Here is an 18,777-nt window from a genome sequence, read left to right on the forward strand (position 1 = left end):
TAATCTTGCTAGTGAAAAATAGGGGGCAGTGTATATGACATCTAAAAAATGTGTAATGTTTTTTCTAGGGGTACTACCGACCACCAGTGCCAGGCCCAGTGGCAAAGGCGACGCGGCTGCTGAGGGAGAAGATGGCCACTGGATTCAAGATAGCCTGGCTGATGAGGATTATGAATCCGAAACCGGTCTCAGGATGCTTGTTTCCGGTCCAGGGAAGACATGGCTTGGCAGTTCGGGCTGGACTGTTCCCATGAGGCACAGGGTCAGACTGATTTGCATATAGCCATGTCTGAACTGGGGTGGCCGAGTGAGCTAAAGAATGGTGATGGTTTAAACCCAGATCAGTTGACTGGGGTTGAGTGTTTGATTTGCTCAAACGCTCCGTCCATCATCCCCTTTTGTATCGCGAGGGAGAAGAAGCAGCAGTTGTAGGAGGAGCTGCAGGGGGTGAGCCAGCAGCGGTGGCGGGGGGTGGTCTGTTATATTCCTAATCCTTACTTATTGACATTACACTCACTGCAAGGGTGTACTGTATACTGTACTGTTGAGACTTAATAAGAAGTTGTAAGAAGTAAGAAGTTGTTGTGAACGGTTGAAGACACCCTTTACTTAGCATTAGTAAAAGCATTAGCGGCTGGAGTGTTGAGTAACCAATGGCCTCTTCTATCTGACTTCAACTCAGCTGTGAAAGTTTTATGGAGAAGACTAAAAGTCAGATCAGATGACCTTGATGGATGGGTTGAAAGAAAAAGGAATGAAGGGTGGAACGAAGAAGGATGGGCGAGATTTAATATTTATAACTGGCAGTGAAGGATATGTGGGATGCATGCATGCATAGGTGGCTGATAGGAATCAGATGCATGGGTGGTTGAATGCCTGAAACTCCCACAAATGTTAAAGGCCAAGGAAGTGGGAGGATAGATACATACCACAAATGTCATGTACTGTGCTTGCTAGTGCTACCGTGCCACTATGTGTAGAATTAATTTGTCTTACTGCTTTGCTACGAGTATTTCTTTAAATAGCTACTCCTTCCAAAGGGAAACCAGACAGGAAGGAGTTGGCAGCCAGGACCTGCGCCGGAAGTTGGAGGCTATACAAAGGGATTACCGTTGGCTGGTGTTTCTGGCAGAGGAGGAGGAGGAAGCAGCTACAGCCTCCTCCAATGCCCTGGGCCCCAGCCACCCCCTCCAGTATGATGGCGCCACCGTTTTGTAGCCGCCCACCACCGCCTCTCTTTTAATATCACTGCTGCCCCCCCCCCCCCCACCCTGTGGATGCAAATGCAGTGCGTTGAAGCGCCACATTGCCTGGCTAGAGGAGCAAGTTTGTGACCCCTAGGAGAGGCGAGCCCGCTGAAAAGACCCTGTTAATTGCCCCTTTTGTATTTCTTCTTTTGGTGGGTGGGAATCAGGCTTTGGGGTTAACTTTCTTTGGACAATTGGGCATTCATATAGGTTGGACTTTTTCATTACGGACATTGGTTAGGGTTAGGGCGAGGGGTGGGTCAGGTATTGTTGTTGGATTTTTTACATCGTTTATTTTTGTTAGGGGATTACATTATATATTTATACTTTACATACAATGTTGTTAATGTTTTGTGGTTGAGTTTACTGTTTTACGCCACACTGTTTCCTTGCTGGTGCAGGGCCACAGCCAGTGTTTGATTTAAATAATTTGCTGACTTTGTAAGACACAAACAGATAGATGCAGCACCCCTCACTGAGTGACTAGTCCTACTAGTACTGTCAGTCACTCCTCCTAGTCTATGCATTCTGCAACTGGACTCAAAGGGGTGTGTGAAATTGAATTAATCAAAAAATGTCCATTATTAATTATGCCTCCCCCAAACTTCTCTTACCTTTGCTTGATGTTTAACTTAGGCACAGCGATGGCTGCATGATGATGATGGTTTTCTTTCCTAACATGCCATGGTTGTGGTGATAGTAGTAGTAGACACTGGCTGTAGCATTTGCAAAAAAAGAAAATGAGACAGTCAGTCGCCTTTGAGAGACTGTTGGAGGAGTAGTAGAATGAAGTACAGTACCGAACTTTCTGCTAAACAATAATATGCAAAAATACAACAAAACATAATGGTGGTGGGGATAGCATAGTACATAGAGTTACAAACTCTAGTTGTGTCGAGTCACTCGACTAGGCCTACAGTACACTGGACACAAGCATAACCGTTAGTGCTGTGTAGGAGGATGACAACAAATCCCATCAATGCCAGCAATTAATGTTGATGTATTAGGTTCCTTTGGTAAAAAAATGTACCTCACAAATATACTGCTCAAGGGTGGACAAGCCGAAGAAGAACCTCACCCTGCCTTGAAATTGAATTACTGTTGCTTTTGCCACATCCGCCCCAGCAAGAGTGTGATAAATTATTGGTGGAAATTTAATTTAGTCACACCTCAATAAGTCACACAGCCCGGGGGAAGAGGGTTAGGGTTTGTTGAATGGTTGGGAAGGGGGGTTTGGGGAAAGGTTTGACAAAGAAAAACAGTACGCATGGACAAACAACAAAACACAATCTTTGTAGACTACCATATCCATATAAATCTGTTAAGGGAGAAAAAAGAAATGCATGCATGATGATGATAAGGAGACCCAGATTACATACAGTTTGTGTTCTGTTGTACCGGGCTTACTTTTAAAGATAGCAAAGAAAATTTTAAACTATCTGTAGGGATGAATTATAAGCAGAGAGCAAACATATTAATAATAACAACAACACACTGTAGTAATGATTGAAGACAAAACAATAAATCAAATTATTTAAAATATGATGAAAGTTGTTACTGTTACTGTGTTATCCTGGTCAAAATGGGTAGCTGCATCTTGGCATTCCTCTTGGCCCTCCCGTCCATGGATGCTCCGTCCATCAATCTTGGGTGACGCCACTGCCTGCCTGGCAGATGTAGATTAATTGGTAAGGTATGTGTGCATTGTTTTCCCAAGTATAGCACAGGGTAAGGGCCGGCCTGTAATTGTAGATCAAAAAACAAAAGGGATATTAAAAAACCAAGTCGAAAAACATGCACAAGTTATGGTGAGGTGCAACAAGAACACTTTCAGAGGTGGCATGGATGCATCATGTCTACTCTAGTCTGTTTCCAGCATTAACCTACAACAACAACAGGACAGAGCAAGCCCACGGTGATGGCACCCTTTGCACATCCTCCATTTAGCATACATTTTTTGAAGGAGTTGGACAAAGCACGTATCCAGCAACATAACATTTTACAATTTAAGTTACTAAATCGATGCATGGCAGTCATATCACACTACACTCGACTCCACCACTACACAGACATTTAGGTCTGCTGTGGGTGTTGTTGACTTCTTTTCATTTTAAGCCACTCATGAAACGCCCTGACTTATTCCATCAATCATCACGATCCTACTGAGTGACTGCGAAGATACTATGTCACTGTGGTCATCATGATGGTGTTATTCAACTCAGTCTGCAGTGTACCGAGAGAGTCCAGATTCCATGTTCAAAAATGCAATGGATCGGCCTGCAGTAGAAGTACAATTTTGTTTTAAACCAACAAGAGTGGAAATATTGACTTGAGTCACTGTTAGTATGTAGATTAAATACTAGTACACTTTGACTTCCCTTCATGCACAACAAACAACAACAAGACAAATCAATCAGTCAGCGTCCAATGCATGGCATCATTCATTTCCTGTTCCTTCTCATCTTCAGTTAATGGGCAGTCTCCCTCGGCTCGGAAAGGAGGATAGCTATAGTAGTCATCATCATGTTCCACTTCTTTTGGAGGGACTCAACGAGGAAAGATTTTCTTTTTTCTTCTATTTTGCATCATCCAAAATTCATCTGGCTTGAGGGCAATGGATTTAGGGAGATTCAGGAGGATGGAGGAGGAGTGGACTGTGAAATGCAGACAGCTGTAACTCGTATATGGCAATAAAAAGACTAGGAGATGGTGGTGATGGATTTGTTGTGATTCGAAGTTTCTAACCAGAAAGACAGACACACAAATAAAACAAAATAAGGGAGGAAGACGTGCAAACCTAATTGTCAGGGAAGCATAGCTCATCCTTAAACTCTAGGGGTTCAACCAGAAGTAGGTAATCATCATCTAACACACTACTTCCGTCACCTGGGGGGACATCGCCAAGCGCACAGCGGCCCTAGGAGGGGTCAGAGCGCTCCGCTGCTTGCTGAACTGACCTGACAGGCAAAACCTCGCAGCGCCGCTGGGTTCCTGACGCTGTGATCGGACTACAGCTCCCAGCTTGCCCTGCACCCACACCGCTTCCTCTTCCTGCCGTAAGCGCCAGGAGGCGCACAAAAGGGAACAGCTCCCACTGAGGAGCGGGGGACATCGCCAAGCGCACACCGGCCCTAGGAGGGGTCAGAGCGATCCGCTGCTTGCTGAACTGACCTGACAGGCAAAACCTCGCAGCGCCGCTGGGTTCCTGGCGCTGTGATCGGACTACAGCTCCCAGCTTGCCCTGCACCCACACCGCTTCCTCTTCCTGCCGTAAGCGCCAGGAGGCGCACAAAAGGGAACAGCTCCCACTGAGGAGCGGGGACATCGCCAAGCGCACACCGGCCCTAGGAGGGGTCAGAGCGCTCCGCTGCTTGCTGAACTGACCTGACAGGCAAAACCTCGCAGCGCCGCTGGGTTCCTGACGCTGTGATCGGACTACAGCTCCCAGCTTGCCCTGCACCCACACCGCTTCCTCTTCCTGCCGTAAGCGCCAGGAGGCGCACAAAAGGGAACAGCTCCCACTGAGGAGCGGGGACATCGCCAAGCGCACACCGGCCCTAGGAGGGGTCAGAGCGCTCCGCTGCTTGCTGAACTGACCTGACAGGCAAAACCTCGCAGCGCCGCTGGGTTCCTGACGCTGTGATCGGACTACAGCTCCCAGCTTGCCCTGCACCCACACCGCTTCCACTTCCTGCCGTAAGCGCCAGGAGGCGCACAAAAGGGAACAGCTCCCTCCGCGTCGCGGACGCGCGCGGACGGCGCCGGGCGGAGCCCGGGCAGAGGGCGGGCCGTCTGTGGCCGTCTAGGGACGACGAGGGACGGGACGGGCCACTCCCCTTGTAACTTCAGTCAAAAGAGGTACAGTGTACACTCTTTAATATAACTTTGTTTGCAACATCACTATTTCCACGGTGATCATGCCCTCTAAGGGGGGAACAAGTCCAGCTGCGCAGGGGTGCCATGTGGTACAAATGCACCAAACGCTTACTTCAAGCTCCCGGCCTACTGTGCATGTCACAGATATAATCTGTCCTTGTTACTCCCCATCTAGTACGCTATCTCCCCCACTAAATTCCCCAAGAATGCATAACCTGTCCCCATTGTATGAACTAAACACCCTATGCAAAACAAAGTATGTCAGTGTGGACGCACCCCCTGTCGCTAAAGGCATCCGCACTACAAATAATAAAGGCTGTACACAGGAAACCCCCTTTCCTATGAATAAAGTCAACACACAAGCCTCTGTACTTTCATGGTTGCTACCCGCCAATAGAGAGCACGATGAGGTCAATGCCGAAAGGACTCAACCCAAATCTTATAAACCAAGTATAAGCCCCGCTGTGCCTGTTCATAACCTCCCTACCACCATGGAGACTGATGTCAAACTGGATGAATCAATATCTCATTCCCAGATCTTTCTTTTGACTCAGATTGAACAACTTGTTAAAACCATCATTTCCCCACTAACAGAAAAAATAAACGCTATAGGGGAAAGGCTCTTGGGTCTCGAGAACAAAATCACGGCTATCCTGAAACCCATCAATAATCCTGTAATATCGAACCGATCCCAGCCAACCACCACTCTTCCAACAGCTAAACTAACTGCCATCCTCAAAAGCAAGCAAGGCACCCCACAATCCCCTACAATTCCTTTTTTAACTACTCCCAAAGCTCCTTTCAAACCCACTATATCAAGGCCCTCAGAGGTCAAGACAGGACGCAATCTACCATACATACACCTCCCGCCAGAAGCCGCGCCATACGTGTCCGTCCTCTCAGGAGTACCACCACTTGCCCTGGGAAAAGTTGAAAGACAGCAGGACCTAATGAACAAAGTAATATTCTGGATGGGAAGAAATAGACCCCTACCACCGGACAAAGACGGCGGAATCCTGAGTGTGAGAAGGGTGGGCTGGTTGGGCCCTCTACCAAAAAACATCTCAGGGGACTTGGTATTGGTCAGATTTAGGAACCGAAACATTGCACCATATTTAAGATCTTGTCCAGCCCGAGAAGGGGATGGCCCAATACAGATTTGGGACCTACATGATTTTTATCCCTGTATGCCAAATATCTCCCGGTTTGGAACAACAATAGCAAAGTATTGGAAATCCAAGTGGTAAAATATCCCTTTTTTGGTTTCATGACGCTCATGGTTACAGTTTGCAGATATTGCACCTTAAAATTGTAACAACTGAAATTGTTTTATTTTGGTCGACTTTCACACTTGTTTTTAATTGAATGTGCATAAGTAAGCATTTCTTGTATTAATTGTGATTATGATTTGATGTATTTGCTGTGCTTTTATGATTTTACTTGAAAATTGAATAAAGCTATATTTACATTACATTACAGACTAGGAGATGGTGGTGATGGATTTGTTGTGATTCGAAGTTTCTAACCAGAAAGACAGACACACAAATAAAACAAAATAAGGGAGGAAGACGTGCAAACCTAATTGTCAGGGAAGCATAGCTCATCCTTAAACTCTAGGGGTTCAACCAGAAGTAGGTAATCATCATCTAACACACTACTTCCGTCACCTGAGCTGCTGTCCTCATCTTCTTCCCTTGATACATGTATTGTGTAATTTGGTGGTATAAAGTTCTGATTAATTTTGATCATTGTTAACCTTTCCACGTTTTTGGACAAGAGACTGGTCCTTCTCACTGATACAATGGAACCAGCAGCACTGAGAACACGTTCAGAAGAGACACTTGCGACAGGGCAAGCCAGATAGTTTATCGCCAGCCTGCTGTGCAGTGGCCATTGGCCCCTTTTCCCATATCAATACCGTATGGGATTTGATCAAAGTACACCTCTGTTGGGTCGTCCAGATAGGCCTGAACCATCCGCTCAATGTTCAGGGGTGCTACACATTGTTCGGGCTCTTTTGTCTTTACATCAGCACTGGACCTTTCAAGTCCTTGCTGTTAATACCAATCCTTTAACGATTTTACTAGGGTTAATGATCTGGTTATTGCTGTTATCGATAGTGTTGGTGAGTGTTCTGAGCCAAACGATCTGCCCTCAGGCTCCGAAGGTGAACTTGATGCCAGATGCCCTGTTGCAGTACTTGTAGTGGATTTATCTAGCGGGCTGTTCATTTTCCAACTTACTGGCTGCCTCATCTATCCAAGTTTTGTACCGGGCAACATCCATTTCTGAAAAAGGAATTCATGTCTTACTTTTCAGTGCCGATTTTGACAGTGGATCCAGAATTGTGGCACAAATGTAATGTTCTTGTGACAAAATCTTATTTGCACCCTTGTATTGTCAGCTAAGTGACGGGCTAAGCTCTCCAACAACTCATATTCTTCTTTTTTCCTCTACACCTTTGTACGCTTCAGAAACCTCCTTCAGCTGTTGTTCTAACATTTACAACAATGCGGTAGCTTGGCCCATGGTATAGTCCTCCTTGCTGACTTCACGTGTGAAGACCTCGAAAGGAAGAAGCATCTCAGTCAGGCATTTGACTAGGCACCATTGGTCCATCTGAAGGATCATGCCTTTCACAGTAGCATCCCCTCTTTGCATGACATACTAATTGATTGGCCTGTACTGCTCAAACAGACGGTCAAGCATGTATTAAGTTGAGTTCCAACGTGTTGCCACCTCTTGGATGAGTGCTTTGACTGGCATTCTATAGTCACCTTGAATGATCCTAAGCTGCTTCTGAGCTTTAAAAGAATGGCTAAGATGAGTGCATATTCTTCGGCAGGTGGTCAGTAAGTTGCTGACTATGGCTTCTATTTTCAGAAAGTCCTGAACTATAATGTTAATGCAGTGCACCAAACACAGGTACCTGAAATAGGAACCAAGCGCCATGGCCTTAAGAAGATTACTGCCATTATCTGAGGAAAAAACCCCAATCTTAAGCCCTCTTGGGTGCAGCCATTCAAAAACCTTGCTGTGAAACTCTTCCAAAATGTTTACAGCAGTATGAGATTTCTCCATGGTGAACATGGCTACAGTTGCATGTTTCTGAGTAGCATTAAAAATCTCAGATGTGTCAACAGCACCTATTTCAGATAGCTTATCTCTAAACCCCCACAAAAGAGACCCAGTGTGCAGTGATGCACATGTAATCAATGGCAACTGGTCGACATGTCTGTTGTCAGGTGGATATTGTGAACAGCACTCTGCTGCAAAGCTTGTCCAACCAATTCCAGCACATCATGATGTAATGCTGGAACAGCAACTCTGGCGAAATAGGACCGGCTCGGGACCTTCCATTTAGGGCGGATGGCTGACACAAATTCAAGGAAACCCACCGCTTCCACAAGTGAAAAAGGGAGAGGGTCCAGCGCTAACATTTTAGCCAGCTTCGCATTGTACAGCCGTGCCGTTGGGTGGTGGAGTCGGTACTGCCCTCTAACCTAAGCATGCTCTCAATGGTAGGCTGGATTATTTTCTTTTGTGGTGCAGTTGTTTTCTTGAACCCATTTAGGCTCAACGATGCACTTTGTTTCATTGCAGTACTCGGTCGCCTTGATGTCTCAGTCTGCCACTGAGATGTTGCTGAGGATGTGGCCGGTACCACTACACTGCTGGGGACAGGGCTAGAAATGTCTCCCTCTCGTTAACATTCCACCGCAATAATATCTTCCCCTGATTCTTCATGCCCAACAACAACGGGTTGAGTTTTACTGTTTTCTAAGCGAAGTAGGTGAGCCTCCCACACGATATTGTGATGTGTTTTGAGATGACTTGTTTGGCTTCCGGTACCATAGTTTGTACCTAGCTTACCCCACAGCATGTCGACAAATTGAGCATATAGCAATGTTCTCCTTCTTACTGCTAACAAAAAAGAAGTCCTAAACTGGGGAGGAGAACTTTCCGGCGCTGCTGGATGTGCCACTTTCAATACCAGATGGACTGAAGGGTGGGCTTGGAATGTGACTCTGTGCAGCTACACTAACACTACCTACTGAGGTGGTGGTTGAGCTTGGTGTAGGTCCCTGCCGGGCCTTTGCAAATGCAAATATGGAAGCTGGAGGTCGTGGTGGTGTTACCTGTGTTGGTGGTATCTGTGCTACATCCCTCGCAACCATTTTGGATAGGGTAATAATGTTGGTATCCATCTCCTTTGGGCCGGGAGTGATGTTCGTGATGACTGGCTCATCATCACCATCATCCCCCTCTTGTACATCTACCTCCAGAACTCTAAGGTTTCTGGAACCTTTCTTTTCACTAGCCTTGTCTGGTGGCCTGTATCACTCTCAGACTGAGCTGGTGGCTTCCAAATGGCATCTCGATCATCAGAAGCGGGGCTTGAAGAAGAAGATGATGGACTTACCCTCCTTTTCCTTGCTCGGGGTCTGGAAGACAATAGATCTTCTGAAACAGGGGCTTGCTCCACTTTGGCTGCAGGAAGCTCAATTTCCTGAAATGCCCCTACTTCAGGAGGAACAACTACTATTGTGGGCTGTTGTTGTGGCTGTTCTTGTGGCTGCTGCCGTTCTTGTGGCTGCTGCTGTTCTTGCGGCTGCTGCTGTTCTTGCAGCTGCTGCTGTTCTTGTGGCTTTTAAATACAACAAGGGAACCCGAACAGTTTGCTTAGGACCTTGGGTATCAATTATATATTACTGAGAACAAAGGTCCTTAGCATTTGAAAGATCACGCAAAAAATAACATATAGGCCATAATAGGTAGCTATATTCCTCCTGTGTCCAGCCGGACATGGGTTTTATTTTGTAGTAAATCACCAAAATGGAGAAAGGGGTAACAGTAGGGCACAGTCCTGTACCGTACTTGGGAGGGGAGTGTTTGGAAAGAAAAATATACAACGCGCAAAGGGTTACAGGCAAAGACTGAGCAAAATTGGCCACTTTTAAATCAGTGTATCAAACAGAAGTATTGCCAACGTGTTGAACACAACGAAATTATACACAATGGTAAGTTGTGACAACACTAAAAGAAGTCGACGGACGTTTCGATCCCTTGCTCTTAATAATTCGGGATCATCATTAGGACTGACAATATACATATTTGCCTGGCATATGAAAATTAGAACCGCCCATGGTGGTTGTGTTCCGGCTAGGGCAGAGATTGTTAGGAGCCGGGCATCTGCTGTATAGCCAAGAATGGTCTTGGATGTGTTAATGCCTCGGTACTTCTAGGTGGATTGGGCGGATCCGGGGCAATTGGAGGGTTTCCAATCGAGGCGCTCTCGGAGTAAGAGTCGCTCATTCCGAAGTAGGCGAAAAGCAACGATCTGCTTCGTTCTCTGTTGGGCCAGGGGTCCCACGTGTGCTCTGCACAATCGCAGTCACACAGTCGCTGTTCTTGTGGCTGCACCTGCTGCTGCACACTTATCTGCTGAGTTTCAGCCTGTGTTGATTGTGTACTACTTTGCGATAATGACATTTCAACATCGCTGCTCGTTAGTAGACTGGCTACCTTTACGACACTCATGGGCTTGGGCCTAGGTTGGTGAGGTTGGCCCGCTGGTGCGGAGGTGCTGCTTCCACCTTGGTTCCCGGACAATGCTGCCGCAGGTGTAATTTTTTTGTCCCAAAAAACGCATTGGGTGGCACACCAGTCGTGGTAAGTGCCACTTCCTTTTTATGTGCCTTCTTCTTCTCACTAACAACTTTCTTGGTACTGGAGGACCTGTTACCTTTCTTTGGGCCCATCTTCTTCAGATGTCAGCAGGACGCAGGTCCACAAGTTGCAGAGATGTCTGTGGTCACACGTGGACGTGACGTGGTGCGCAGCAGGACTTCTGTTTACAGAATCTCTATATTTACCGAATCGGTAAATATATAAATATACAGTTTCTGTAAAATACCGAATCAGTAAATACAGATGTAGGTGGCACTTGAAACAGTGCCACAGGCCCTTACCGAATCGTTATTTACCACCAAATACTATTTGGTGGTAAATAACGAATACCTGTATACATGCACATCTGTGCATGTACACCTGTGCCATGGCATGTATGTGTGCCACATGGCACACAAGCCAGAAACAGGGGTGCAACTGGGTGTCCCCCTTGGCAATTCGGTAATTTTACCGATTCGGTAATTACCGAATCGGTAAACACCGAATCCTACCGATTCGGTATTTTTTACCGAATAATTACCTACATTAGATTTACCAAATCATGAATACCGAATCGGTAAAATTCGGTATTTATGAATCGGTAAATCTAATTTACCTACATCTAGCCCATAGTGTAGCCATTTGTGAGACTTTTTTAACAAGGACTTTCATGGTATACTGTGTACACACTACACTCTCAGGAAGGATAGGAAAGAATAAGAACAACAACCAAAATACAAATATAATGGAAGTGGACCCTGTTTGGCATTAAGTTATTTGATCATCACCTCATTCAGGGATATGCTGCTAGCAAAAAGAATGGATGGATGGAAGCAGTAAGCCAAGAGGAAAAACATGCAGGCCTATATGGCAAAAGCAGCACACTAATAACTCCCACCAGAAATGGCCACAAGCCACATGGACACTCACAAATCACAAGCAACAAGCTGGAGGCCTGGCAAACAATGTACTGACAAAAGGCCTATAATAGCCCGGCAAAGGATGCATGCTAAACCACACTGTGTTGCCTTTTTTAATGTAAAAAATGCAAAAACGAAAATCCACAGGGCTAAACAAGGTCTGCAAGGTACACACCAACACACCAAACACATGACAAAGGCATTTATTCAACACGTACCCAAAATCAGAAATATCCTCCAAAAAACAAATGTTGCAAATTTTTACAAATTTTGCAACTCAATCCAATGACATTGATGCCTTAAATGATGTTTGAAATACATTCAACATACAACAAAGGAACAGTTGCTTCATCATGCACCCACCCATGACTAGCTCTGGTCCTACTGGCTACCCCCAACAATTTAAAGAATGATAAGTACCAAAATTGTAGTTGCAGCAACTACCATGCCCCAATCAAACACACAACACCAACTTACTTGTAAAATATCAAATTCAAAAGTCCTCAAATCCAATGATAATGATGCAGCAGACACAAAGAGTGATCCTTCCAGCTCAAAATCAAAAGGCAGAATGAACAGGAGATGGACAAAGCACTGTTAGGAGCCTGCTGGACAGGAACAGGAAGTTGGAGACTCTGTGGCACTTCCTCCCGCTACCCCCAAAAAAAGACTCCTTGCACAAAAAAGGACAGCCAAATGTCAATCTAAGGAGTTTTTTTCGTCCAAATCTTCATTTACAGAAGGTTTTATGCTTCTAGAGATATTCTTCTTCTTCAGATTGAAAATATTACGTGTTCGGGATCGCGAGCTTCACCACACTTCCGCCGGATGTCGATGGCGCATCCAAAATGACGTGTTTGCGATCTCACGCTCTCTCTCGCTGTGGAGAGTGACGTGTTCACAACCTCATGCTCTCTCTTGCGGTGGAGAATGAAGTGTTCGCAATATCAGACTCTCGCGGTGTCTGATGGCGAGGCGAATGACGTGATCGCGATCGCGAACTCTCGCGGGATAGCGCGAACGGCTACCAACATCTCGTGGAGCACGCGAACGGATCGAAAAACTCGTTGCCAAACTCGGGGATCCCGGTAGGGCGCGCGCCCGCACGAGAACCCATTTTCAAAGCACAAACATGAAAAAAATCTCCACATGGCTACGGATCGCGGGAATTTCAACATTTCTGCATTCTCCACGGAGCGCGAAAATGTCAAAATATCGCAAACTCCGCAAGCGGAAAAGAATTTGACGTACACCCTTAGGTGAGTGTCTGAAAAGTTTCAGCGCTCCGTTCATCATCTTCTTGTGTTTGCTTTGTTCACCCTAACTTGGCAAGGTATGCCCAGATGTGGGTCCCTTGCTCACTTTTCCACTGGATTTAAGCTAGCCTGGTTGATGAGGGGTGTTACGCCAAAACCGGTCACAGGATGCTCGTTTCCGGTTCAAGGAAGACCTGGCTTGGCACTTCAGGCTGGACTGTTCCCGTGAGGCACGGGGTCAAGACTGATTTGCATATAGCTGGGTCTGAACTGAGGTGGCGAGGTGAGGTGAAGAACGATGATGGATTCAACCCGGATCTGCGACTGGGGGTGAGTTTCTGAAAAGTTTCAGCGCTCCGTCCATCATCTCCTTGTGTTTGCTTTGTTCACCCTAACTTGGCAGGGTATCCCCAAACTGGCTCCCTTGCTGACTTTGCCACTGAATTCAAGCTAGCCTAGTTGATGAGGGGTGTTACCCCGAACCGGTCCCAGGATGCTTGTTTCCGGTCTAGGGATGACATGGAAGACATTCTTGGCAGTTCGGGCTGGACTGTTGCCATGAGGCACAGGGTCAAGACTGATTTGCATATAGCTAGGTCTGAAATGAGGAGGCGAATTCAGCTAAAGAACTATGAAGAATTCAACCCAGATCTGTGACTGAGGGTGAGTGTCTGAATAGTTTCAGCATTCCATCCATCATCTCCGTGTGTTTGCATTGTGGTATGGCAATGAGATTATAAACTGTACAGCCTAGATATCCACTTCCTCTCCCGAAATTATTTTAAGCATCTGTGTAATCGGGATGAGCTCCATTTGTTCATTCAGAAAAGACAGCTATCTAGTTAAAACTGTGGGGCACATTCATGAGTCTCCCTTGTGCAGCTGGAACATCACTTTTTGTGCCGTTCCGGCATACCAAACTACAAAATCATTTTTATAAGGTCGCGTAAACCCACTTAGCATGGCTTTAAATGGCCTCAATGATATGGGGTAAGGCCAGGCAGCACAAACTGCCAGCGTTGCCTTACTCTGCCCAAGCGAGGCATCTATTTTACTTTTTAGCTCTACAAACCTGTTGCACTTGCCTGTAACTGATTTTAACCTTGCTATGTGCTAAGTACTTTTTTCAATTTGTACCTGTCATAAAATAAAGATGTTGCTTGAATCTGTTGGTTTGCTGGGAGGAGGGAGCAGCTAAAATCAGGTTTCCCGCTTACTTCAACCATTTTTACTTTGCCAGGATACACAGGGGTGCCATTTTTTGTCAGTGAGAGCTCTAGTCCTCATGCATTTAAACAGAGACACTACACAGAAGGTCTCTTTTACCTTTTAGCTGTGTAACACTATTGCACTTGCCTATAGTTGATTTTATGTTGGATCCTCAAGGTAAGACTCCTCGGAATTGGAATGATGGTCAAAGTGTTCCACCTCCTGACATCCCCATACCCCAAAGCTAATATTATACAGATTATTAGGGCGATCAGGTGAGGGAAAGGAATGGGGGAAAGGAGCAGCAGTAAAAATAACCTGGAGAAAACAAGAAAATACTGATTAGAACAGCCCAATAATGTCTACTCTCATATGTGGCTCACTAAACACAAGCATATCTGAATAAAACAAGAGACTCCAGTTCCACCAAGCTTCAATGCTAAATACAAACTTCCCGTCTTTTGTCTCCTGCTTGTGCTTGCTAAAACAAAGTAAAGAGTCAATTTCTTCCTTTGGCCCAACAGCATACACAGATATACTCTGTTCTTAAGAAGGGACGAGGGTCTCGACCCTCATTCAGACATACCTCCAAAACCAACGTAAATAAAGAAAGTCAAGGGAAAAGGATAAATGAACAGTACAGAAGAACCCTCTTCTTCCTTAGGACTATTAAGAGCAAGATAGTCAGTATCTGGATTTGTCTGTCATCTACAAAAGGATGAGCGAGCAAATAGAATTTTCGAGGTACACCGTTGACGCTAATCGACACAGTACCTTATTTTTAAGATAAATAGTCACGAAACATAGTCACAATGCTGAGGGGCACATCCTACCTTGGAAGTAGACTTTCTCTGTTTCTTTTGGGCCAAACTACGTGTTTTCCAATTGCCAAATATCTGGCTTCCATGGTTTGAGCCAGAAGGTGGGAAATGCTTCTTTCCCATTTCCCACACTCTGACACAGCTGCCTTGGTGTGCAGAGGGTGTACAAAGAATACGTGGCTCTCTGCACTCCGACAGAGGGGTGGGGCGTGTCTGCGACAGTACCCAGGATAAGTGAGGTAGGTCGCTACCTCTGACAGATGCCTTCTCCTTCCAGAAGGGAAGGAACCTTCCTTCCAGTAACGTTATCATCCAATATGGGCAGCCACAAAGTTCCGGTGTCCAGAATTACGCACGCCGTCTTGTGTGCATTGACATCATTTATCCTGTGAGCCCCAGAGTGCTGGCCTTCATGGGAACTGTAGTTCCTTTACCCAGAAGTGCAGCGAGGTAGGCGCTGTCACTTGCGATCCCTGACAGTTTATACCTGATATGTGAAGTACTTTTTCAGTTTGTACCCATCATTAGATAAAGTTGTTGCTTGAATACGTTGATTTTGCTAGTAGGAAGGAGCAGCTAAAATCAGGGTTCCCACTTACTACCGCTATTTTTTACTTCGCCGGGACACAAGAGATGCCATTTTTTGACAGTGCACGCTTTAGTCCTCATGCATTTAATCAGAGGCGCTGCCCAGATGTGCTGCTACCACGCCTAATGTGGGCCTAAGGCAAGCCTGTCTTCACCCATCAGCATCCCGGAGGTGGCCACCGCCGGCCTTGCTACTAATTTGCCTACTGATAAGAAGTAGAGGTTGGTCTATAATGGGGCAACTTTATGTAATTTAGATTTAGAAGGGTCATGTTGGAGAGATGTCATGGAATGTGGGACGACCAATGATTTTCAATGCTCACGTTGCAACTGGGCCCCCACATGTGGAGCAGAGGTATATCCCACAGCGGGCCTCAGCTGCTATCCTAGATCAGGGAGGAGACAGCATGAGGGAGATTTCTCAGCTCTTCTGCTAAATATGAGCTACCTACAAAAGCATGAAATGCAGGTTTTTGACCTTCTCCAGGAGTCCTAACCGGATTTAGTGTTTTTAATGGAAATCTGGCTTAATGAATCCTCCAATCTCATGCTTGCAGCAGCCATTCCACAAGGGTGGAATGTACATAGGATGGACCGTCCCGTCGGCAAAGCTGAGGGGATGGCAATTGTTTTTAAGCAAAAATAGGACTGTACGGCCATTACCCTGGGAGATATAGAGGGAGCAAAATGTCTAGGTTTCCTCTACTCTCTATCACCCTATCAATCCCTTGTAGGGGGTCTGATCTACCAGCCACCAGGGTCGGCAGGTGCCTTCCTGAAGTCCTTTAATGAGGCTGTGGCATCTTGGGCCCTAAAATATAGCCATTTTCTTATCTTGGGTGACCTAAACCTTGACATGGGTAGACTAATGGATATGTAAGTCATCTCGCTGTCTGAGACACTTTCAGCTCTTAGCCTCTTCCCTCACAGTATAAATGAGCTGGGTCCTATGATGATACAAAACTCAAACAAAGCAAAGCTATCTGCCCCCTAGTTCAGTGAGTGAGTAAAAACTATTTTAAAAGCTTGTACATGCCTGGAAAGGAAATGGCAAAAAAACTATGACTTGGAGGACAAAACAAAAAAGCTATCTAGAAGATAAAATTGAGGCATCAAAAAATAAAGAAAAGTAGATTTTTAAAATCGGTAAAGCCTTTTCCAATCCTGAGTCCACTAATAAGGATCATCCACTATCAATGGAATGGACCAACCACCTGGCTGAATTCCATCACGAAAAAATTGTGCCTATACAGAACTCCTTCCATATATTCCCTCAAGCTGATAACCATGATATGATAGGTCCAGGGATGAGACAGTTCTCGGGGAAAATCCCTTCTCTTCTACACATACCCTCGGCTGCTGCTAGAAGAATTAAAGTACTAAAGTGAGTATCCCCTGGTGATCCTTGTCCAGCTCAACTTCTGGCAAAGGTGGCAATTAAGCATGGGCGTAAAATCCGCTCCGATCGCGGATTTTTCGGATTTTCGGCAAATTCGCAATCCGCGAACTCTCGCGAATTTGTCGAAAATCCGTGAATCCGCTCGCGGCGGATTTTTTGCTTGGTTGCGGCGCGTGGCGTGGTGCACGGCGTTCACTTTCCGTCATTTAGCGTTTGCCGAGTTGTTTTTCTTTGCGAGTGCCGCTCAATTTTGGATCTTGCTGCGTGATCCCGCGGGAGTTTGGCGCCCGCGAATACGTAATCGCGGCTTGCCACCTTGCACAGCACACCTCGCGAGAGTTCGCAATTGCGAACACGTAGTTGCGGCGGAAAGGAACAATCTCGCACTCGCGAAATAGAGATTTTGCAATTCTGCACAAGAAAATCACCAGCAAAAAGGATAAACCTTCAGAAAATTATGATTTTTATCAGAATCACTGCTCAGGTTGACATTTGCATGGCCTTTTTTTTTTGCAAGGAGTCCATTTTTGGGGGGGGGGAAGGAAGTGCCCCACAGTCTCCAACTTCCTGTTCCTGTCCAGCAGGCTCCTCCCAGTGCTTTGTCCATCTCCTGGTCACTTTCATTTGGATCTGGAGCTGGAAGGATTACTTTTTGTGGGTGCTGCTGGATATTTGGATTTGAGGCCTTTTTGACTGTCTTTGGATCACTTTTGGATTAGAAATCAACTTTCACAAGTAAGTTTGTTTGGGGCATTACAGTTGCTGCAAGAACAATTTTGGAACTTTTTCAGAACATTAAATAAATTATATTGTGGGTAGCCACAGTATCCAGTAGGACCAGGGTTGGTTAGGGGTGCATGATACAACTGTTTTGTTGAATTTAAACACCATTGAGGCCATGGATGGGCTGGGATTGTGCTGATTTTATTGTTTTTTGTCGTTTTTTGGGGGCTGCTGGTGTGGCCTTTTGCCCAGGGGTGGTGGTGCATGGACTGAGTGTGCCTGTGGTGTGGTCTCACTCTCTTTAATGTAAACATCATGGATGGCATTGGATTGTGGTGATTTCTGGCTGTTTTTCTGTTTTTTGGGGGTGTACTGTTGATGTGGACTGGCCATGTGGGTGGTGGTGGTGGCCATCTTGAGTGCTGCTGGCTGGTACAGGCAACATGTGCTTGGGGTGTAAGGGGCCATTTTGAGGAGAGGCAGTGTCTGAGGCCTGCACTTATTTTGCCTACTTTTCATCCATTATGCCCAGGGGTAGTGAGTGTTGCATGGGCCTAGTGTTTCTGAGGGGTGTCTTCTTGAATTTAAACACCATTGAGGCCATGGATGGGCTGGGATTGTGCTGATTTTATTGTTTTTTGTCGTTTTTTGGGGGCTGCTGGTGTGGCCTTTTGCCCAGGGGTGGTGGTGCATGGACTGAGTGTGCCTGTGGTGTGGTCTCACTCTCTTTAATGTAAACATCATGGATGGCATTGGATTTTGGTGATTTCTGGCTGTTTTTCTGTTTTTCGGGGGTGTACTGTTGATGTGGACTGGCCATGTGGGTGGTGGTGGTGGCCATCTTGAGTGCTGCTGGCTGGTACAGGCAACATGTGCTTGGGGTGTAAGGGGCCATTTTGAGGAGAGGCAGTGTCTGAGGCCTGCACTTATTTTGCCTACTTTTCATCCATTATGCCCAGGGGTAGTGAGTGTTGCATGGGCCTAGTGTTTCTGAGGGGTGTCTTCTTGAATTTAAACACCATTGAGGCCATGGATGGGCTGGGATTGTGCTGATTTTATTGTTTTTTG

At 45.9% G+C, this 18,777-nt stretch overlaps 1 long non-coding RNA gene across 1 annotated transcript in view; it reads left to right on the forward strand.

The window, feature by feature from the left end:
• LOC144761247 (uncharacterized) overlaps nt 1–134 on the forward strand; it is a 246,278-nt gene extending 246,144 nt beyond the window's left edge. The window contains exon 3 of the long non-coding RNA XR_013595644.1: nt 69–134. This is a non-coding gene — a long non-coding RNA (uncharacterized LOC144761247). The remainder of the gene's footprint in view (nt 1–68) is intronic.
• The last annotated feature ends 18,643 nt before the right edge of the window (nt 135–18,777 follow it).

This window comes from Lissotriton helveticus, chromosome 6 (genome assembly GCF_964261635.1).
Source record: "Lissotriton helveticus chromosome 6, aLisHel1.1, whole genome shotgun sequence".
Taxonomy (NCBI): Eukaryota; Metazoa; Chordata; class Amphibia; order Caudata; family Salamandridae; genus Lissotriton; species Lissotriton helveticus.